Raw genomic sequence first — 7,855 nt, 5'->3', positions numbered from 1 at the left:
TTTAAACTTACTAGTAACGAGTTCAAAACTTGATCCAAACTGATCTTAGATGGAACAATTTTATTATCTATTTTATAATAATTGTTTGGTTATAAAATATATATAATATAAAAAATTAAAAATATATTCCAATCGAATTATATTTGAATAACTCATACATCCCAATTATATCCATATATAATTAATAATTATTATTGTATGTGCTACAGAAACACTGAACAGGATGGAGCCTTTTTTTGGTTATTTTCATATATATATATAATATATCTATTTTATTTAATATTAAACCCTATATCAATAAAGGTTTTTGTTTATGTTTTTCACTTTTTTGGTTCAACTACATCAAACATATGTTTTTTATAATATAATTTGAAACTCAAAGAGAAGGAGCAAGTGAGTCAATAGTATTCACCTTTGTTTTTTGGGGTTATTGTCCAAATAGGCCTTTATTACAAGAAAAATTTGAGATTAGGCATTTCTATCCGTGCAATCGGTTTTAGGCATTTTTTGGTGAAGAGAAATGACGGTTGTATCCTTGGCTAATTAACGAGGAAGAGAGACAGCTCAACACCGATCTCTTTCACCGCTGCAACTTGCTCCGATGTCGAAGACTTTCAATCACCAGGATCTCCTTAAAGCATCAAAATACCGATCAATACTTGAAGAAGAAACTCTCTCTTCGATCGTAAATCAAAATTCTTCATCTAAATATCTCAAATCTGAACTGAAGATGCATCACCACTAAAACCTAAAAACAAGAAAGCTCCATCACTCCCAATTTCTGCATCTCCGACGCTGTGAATCTATTATTATCTCTGACATCTCCGACGTTGTGAATCTCTTATCAATCAAGCCATTGATGGTGATTTGGTTTTTAATATTAGGACTTTAATCGATTCATATTATTTGCAAATGTTAAGAGTTTCAAATTGCGAAAGTGGTCTATTGTTAGAATCTCTGTTGCCTTGTTATCATCACAACCAGCATAAAGAAGAGAAAGACATTTAATCTTCATATATAAAACGTAAATTAACAAATTGTTTGGTTTTCATTGTCAGGCTTATATACCAAAACAAAAACTAGAAAAAACAAATCAAAATTACATACTCTATCTTTAGTCTCAGAAGACAACAATACAACAAACTCTGAAAATCACATAGATGAATCAGTCCCTTAAGATGTCGACTCCTTCAAGAACTTCTTTGTCTTTACAACTATCTAGTCGATGCCAGCATCCATGTAAATGATTTGTTCAGGAAGATACTTAATAGTTAATACTGAGCAAACCCTGATACAAACATTTCATATAAGCTCAAAAATAGGAAGAATCATAGAGAAAGAAAGAAAGTCGTTGACTAAAGTATATGTACCTCGTGAGTGAAGAGTTCGGTGGGTAGTAGAAGCCATTTTACTTAATCGACCCTACAAGGGGAATGCAAAGAGGAAAACTAGTGTATTAAGGGAAACCAAGGACCGAATCAAACACACATGTATTAAGAAAAACTAAAACCCTAAGGAACTACAACTGAGGGAACCCAAGTAGCCAATTAACCGCATGACATAAACCTTAAGGAACTACAACTTGGGGAACCCAAGTAGCCAATTAACCGCAGAACACTAAACCCTAAGGAACTACAACTGAGGAACCCAAGTAGCCAGTTAACCACATAACACTAAACTCTAAGGAAATACAACTGAGGAAACCAAAACACCAAACGAAACACACATATTGTAAAGGACATGACTAACAACATGGCTACCAATGCATGAACAACTATTATTTCTTCATCAAAAAGATATGCAAAACCACTAGAAACAATAATGAAATCCACGAATAATGATTTTTAAAATGGAGATAAACATCCATGGATGAGGCTGATTTATATCACTATCGTTGTTCTATTGGTTACTTATTTGATCTTTATTTCACTCTTGCAAGAAGAATATCATAACAAAGAAAACATGATATAGTTTGAGCGATGATATTTTTTTCAAGAGAATATGCAAAAAATGGACCAACTGATTTGCTAAGAAAGAGAGTGAGGGATCATAATTTCAGGCTAAACCCCTACTATTTTGATTTCTTAGAATTGATTCTTGAGGTTACAAAATATCCAGAATCACAATGTTTACGTATTCACATAAATCAATTATTGTATCTTCAAAACCAGATTACTTATATTCCTTAATTCTCTCTTTTATAACACCATCCTAACTAACTAGTCTCGGAACTTAGAAAACCATTTGATTTGTTTCTCTAGCAAAAATAAAAAATGAACAACTCAAGCAAAGAACATAGTCCACATACCTTATACCTTACAAGGTCAGGCGATACCCACAAGGCTTCCTTAGTTACAAAGAAGCGACAAAGAAGATGAACCGTTGTTGGAAAATGGAAGAGATTTTGGACTTTTGTTACCTTTGAATTAGAGAGACATGAAGTGTAAGATTGCAGACCATATACAACTTGAAAGTTCGGAACTCTCTGTCTCTCTTTCCCTGTCAATCTCTAAATCCCAATTAAAAAGGAAAAAAATGAAAATTTCAGAAAACTAAAACCCTAGAAACTGAAACTTACTTCTCTATTGGCATTCGTATAGAACTAATTCGTTTGGGCGATTATATTTGTGTATTCGAAGGGAGGAGATCAGAACATCGTCTTTAGGTTTGCTGACTAGAGAGAAAGAACACAAACGACGAGGAAGAGAGACGATTAATTGTATTAGGTGAAAGGAGCAATATTATATTTTCAGCATCTTAGAAATGCCTACATCTATAAGTACGGGAAGAAAGCCCCATCTCTATAATACCCATGAGAAAAAAGGTCGATCTCATAATTAACTCTTGTTTTTTTATCTCATCACATCCATGTTCGAATCTAATTTTTTTTAAAAGAGGCTTAACATTTGCCAATTAAACAATGATGACAAACTATAAAAATTGAAACTTCAATTTTGTTTTTTTTTTTTAATTAAAATATTTGAAAAATATAAATTATGTTTTACTCGATGTCAAAAATTTAAGTCCAAACAAATCAACCCGCATATAACCAATCTTAAATTTCGGATTGAACATTCTAAATCAGTATAGTACAATAACCTTTACTATTATTTTTATTTTTTTCTGTCGACAACCTTTATTTCGATAGGTCTATTATTGATAGGTATGTCTTCATGTACATGTTGTGTTTTTCTAGTGGGGGTGTAACTACCCGAAATGGATTCGGGAAAAAAAACAATTTCTAAAAATAAAGATAACAATGTGAAAGAAAAAAAAACAAATTTGTGTGACTAGGAAAGGGTCAAGTTGAATATTGTATGTGGGGATCGGAAGGGGCAAGTGGCAATTGGACCTTCTCTTCGTCTACTTTCATTTGCTTCTCTCGGTCACCATCAAAGGCTATCACCAGCCACGTTTTTGTTTTGCCGATGGGGTTAGTTCAATAATTTGTGTTTATAATAAATGACCGATAAAGTTTTGAGTTGGACTGTTTTGAGCTGGACTGTTTGAGTTTTAGAATTCTTTTTTGAATTAAAGAGCTTTTGTACAAACATCAACTCAAATAATTTTTGCATTATAAAATATCTACGGTTTAATTATAAACTTATCTGTTGATTTAATAAAAATATATTTAAGGTGTTGAATACTCAAAAGGAGTTATGAGATGTATTAAATTTTTGTCGACTAAATTTCCATCTATTTAGAAATTTTCTCTAAACAATAAACATAGTTTAAGTGTTTAAACTACATCTTGAAGCGTTAAACCAAAAATAAAACTACACAGCTTGTAGCATTAAAAATTAACACATGCCCGAATCCGAGTCATATCCACAGCAATTAACAAAGTCACGTATGTGTATTGCATGCATTAGAAATATTAAATTCACATAAACATAAGTACGTACATGTGTGCGTTTCGTGAAGTATAATATACTTATATTATATCCAACTCAATATAAGTAAAATACTCAGCAAATTAATATACTTATAGTATATCCAACTCGATAAAGTTAATTCAGCAAATTAATATGCCGAATTAATATTATATCTCCAACATTATCCAAAACACCTAGAGCAAATTTATATTCATTTTTGGGCAGAGCACTATAAGAACAAATATCACATACAAACTAAAACTTGTGAAAACCATTAATGCCTGTTTTTGCTACAAAACTCCACCAACACATGCATCCTTATCTGTCCATTATCTACCAGCTCATAAGCTAATGCATATAGCAAGACATGCTAAATTTCATGATTTTGTTTCCAAATCATATAATCTTAATCGATTTTTTGTAAATTTTACACATCCCTTGTATTAAAAACCAACACGGTTTCTAATGGCATATAACTGTACACAGAGCTTAAAATGGGCCACATATCTACCAGGTAATTAATAATTTGGAACCTTATGTAATGGCCAACGTAGACTTTAGGCCCATATAATTAATAGCCATTTCTATCAAAACGATTTAATCATAAATATTTGGCCTAGTCTTTAGAACTACAAAACTTATTGGTGAAGAATTGATGAATCAAATTTGTGACAACAACGGTTTAGTTTTTTTAAAGAAAAAAGTAGTGTTAAGCGATAACAGAAAAATAAAAATAGGAAAAAAAAATTGTTATTAGACAAACATATACTTAAAAATAAAATATTAAAAATATAATCTTGATAATAATAATATAGTGTGTTTAATAATGAATACTTATAGTTAGTCCCTAAATTTTATAATAATCATCTAAAGTTGTAGTTCTACAAATTTACACAATTAAAATTCGTTTAATATGTTTACTTAAAGTTTTATAGTAATGATCAATAAAATTTGGTCTCAATACACTTGTCTTAGTACATATACTATTTTTTATATATAGATATATTTATATGCATCACATATAAATAAAATACACAAAAATAATGTTTGACATCAAATTTTTGCATTTTAATGATTTTTTTTTTTTTTTTTTGCAAAGTGGGTTTATCAAAGGTTTTTTTATGCTTACTCTATTACAAGTTCAACAATAAATCAAAAGAATGAAGAAAAATATATATATATACAGTAAAACCTCTATAAATTAATACTCTATAAATTAATAAACACTATAAATTAATAAATTTTGCTGGTCCCAAGTCGGGCCAGTGTAAAAATTAACAATATTCGATAAGATAATAAGATAATAATTTTTTCGAAATCTCCTTATAAAATATGGTCCCAATAATATCATAAATTAATAATTATGTAAATTTATATATATATATATATATATATACTGATATAATAGTGTATGTTTCTCCTAAAGCTCAATTCTATAGAACAATTGTAATGTTGTATTTTCAACCTATAATAATATCTCTAAAATATTTTATAACATGTCATACAAATAATTAAAATTTAAAGTTTTAATTTTTAGATATGCATCATTTACAATTTGATAATTTGACAGATTATTAAAATAGGAGAATTGATATTATTATTCATATATTTGAATTTATGTGTCTCATGTGTATAAGTCAATTTGTCTATAATATTTGTAATTTATTGTAAATAGTGCTTTCTAAATATTACAAGTTCAATTCCTAAACCATAAAATTTATAACATCCGAAAGTTTAATCTTCTTTTGCTATAGTTGTTCCAATTCATAATTTTTTAAAAAATAAACAATTAAAAATATATCTATAAATTAATAATTATTAATTTATAGATAAATTAATATCACTATAAATTAATAAAATGTCTTAGTCCCAATATTATTAATTTATAGAGGTTTTACTGTATTAGGACATTTTTGAAAATCATCATGTAATCGTTTATGTAAATTATTGGCAGGAATAATAAATACCTAATTGTTATATCTTTATGAGAGGTTTATATATAGAAGAAAGAAAAAAAAAGTCTAGATGGTTGTTTGTTTATTCACAATTAATTATCTAGGGTGTATGTAACTGTGATATAATAAAATTGGTTAGAGATCATTAAATAAGAGGAAGAAGTAGGAAGAAGTAGGAAGAAAGAGGGAGACAAATGTCATGCGATAATGGGTTGCACAATTCTCGAAACCAAATTACTTACTTCCCCAGTGACCTTTCTCTTTGGTCAGTTTTATCGGCGCTCCACATTTTTTCCGCTATTTACATCCTTTAGCTTCTCCCAAACTTTTTTTATACTACCTTCTAGGATGTTTTACTACTATTAATATTATTACTACTATTAATATATGAATTTTTGATTTTATTCTTTAATAAATGCATGTCATTTCTTTGTCAACTTTAACTAAAATATACAATATTAACTATTACAAAATGTTTTTGACAGCATGTTGAATCGTTGATAACTCTCTTCTTCAAACTATAGTTCTGCTTTTGTTTTTGACTTTTTGTTTGACGAACCTCTTGCTTGCTTTGTGTTATTATGACTGCCATAGATACTTGTCGATTTAAATCTCTTTGGATTATAAAGACAAGAATGGGCCATGAAGGCATAGGATCAAGATCCAAATATAACGGCAGCCTATGTTTGTTAAATTATTGGTTTTAGATTCAAGAAAAATATAAAACAAAACATTATCTCTTTCTAGAAGACAATTAGGTTAAGACGTCGCTACCGTTCCGATTTCTCAGCTTTGCATCTCCGGCGGCCACCATGGCGCTGCGAGAGGACTCTCTAGATCCTTTCATCTCGTTCCCTTGTTTTATTGTTAGTTATGTTTGCGAAAATTTGGCTTTCGATTGAGGAGTTGCTGATAAACTCGGGTTGTGAAAGGGTGATCTTTGCGTAAGCGGTCGGAAGTGGTCAGATTTACTCGTTTTGAGGTTAGTTCAGAGAGGGTGATGCCGGATTTGGTAGATCCACAGTGTGGTTCGTCTAATAAATCCAGCCTTTTTGCTCTCCTCGACCTAGATATGTATTTGCTTTTATGTTTTTCATCGTTTTTATGCCGCCGATGTGGTTTTGGGTGGTCTCTCGTTAGTTTCCCTTAAGCTTTCATTTATGAAGGTCTTGGTTTCTTCGTTTGGAGAGGTCGGCTCTCATGTTGATAGGAGGAAGTGGTTGTTATCTTTGGTTTGCCGAGGGCATCACTGATAAATCTCATTCTTAGGATCTTCAAAAGAAGAAGTTGAATTGTGGAATTTATGCTAGCTTACTATGAAGATTGAAGTCTTGTTGCTATTATTCTTAAATTTCAGGTGCAATTTCCTTTGATTTGAGGTTTATAATTTCTCCTTTGTATGTTTAATGGTTCTTGTCTTCAGTTTAGTTTCCGAGGAATTTTTTTTCGTCTGTCGGCTTAGCCTCCCTCGTTTAGGCATTAGACTCCGGCAATATTCATGTTTTCGCCAGCTAAAATTTTTACTACATTTATCCTTTCACGTTTATTATCAATAATATCAGATGACAAAAAAAAATGTTTGTTAAATTATCAAAGTATTATTATATTTTTAGATTAATAATGTTGCAGGAAAAAAATAAAAAAATAAATAAATAATGTTGCAGGTACTAGAGATCTATTCTTAATACTCTGAATTATGATTTTAAAAATAAATAAAATAGAGAAAATATATGAAGCGGAACTTACAACTGTCTAGGTAAGAGACTGTCGTGGAAGTTTTCAAACACATACATAGTCTTCGCCTATATTGGTAGTGATGTTATTAGGTACGAAAGTGAATAAAACTTCCAGTGGGCTTTAGAGAATATGTCCAGTCTTTGAAATTCTATATATATGTGATTTTTTGATCCGTGGACTACTCTACTTTGAAGGATATTCATTCTTCAACTTATAGAAAAATGCATCAAGTATCAAATCTTCAATCACTAAGAAAGGAACACTTTATTTTAATCGTTCAAAAATGTA

General features: G+C 30.1%; 1 long non-coding RNA gene across 1 annotated transcript; it reads right to left on the bottom strand.

The window, feature by feature from the left end:
• Positions 1–992: 992 nt before the first annotated feature.
• LOC104701479 (uncharacterized) lies at positions 993–2,771 on the bottom strand. Its single transcript, XR_015561503.1, has 4 exons — positions 2,579–2,771; positions 2,309–2,499; positions 1,371–1,422; positions 993–1,288 (listed from the first exon to the last, which is right to left on the bottom strand). It is a non-coding gene; the product is annotated as an uncharacterized LOC104701479 (long non-coding RNA).
• Between the last annotated feature and the right edge of the window lie 5,084 nt (positions 2,772–7,855).

This window comes from Camelina sativa, chromosome 7, assembly GCF_030686135.1.
Source record: "Camelina sativa cultivar CO46 ecotype springtype chromosome 7, ASM3068613v1".
Classification (NCBI taxonomy): Eukaryota; Viridiplantae; Streptophyta; class Magnoliopsida; order Brassicales; family Brassicaceae; genus Camelina; species Camelina sativa.
Note: the sequence above shows the minus strand (reverse complement) of the source record. Positions and strands in the feature narration are given on the sequence as shown.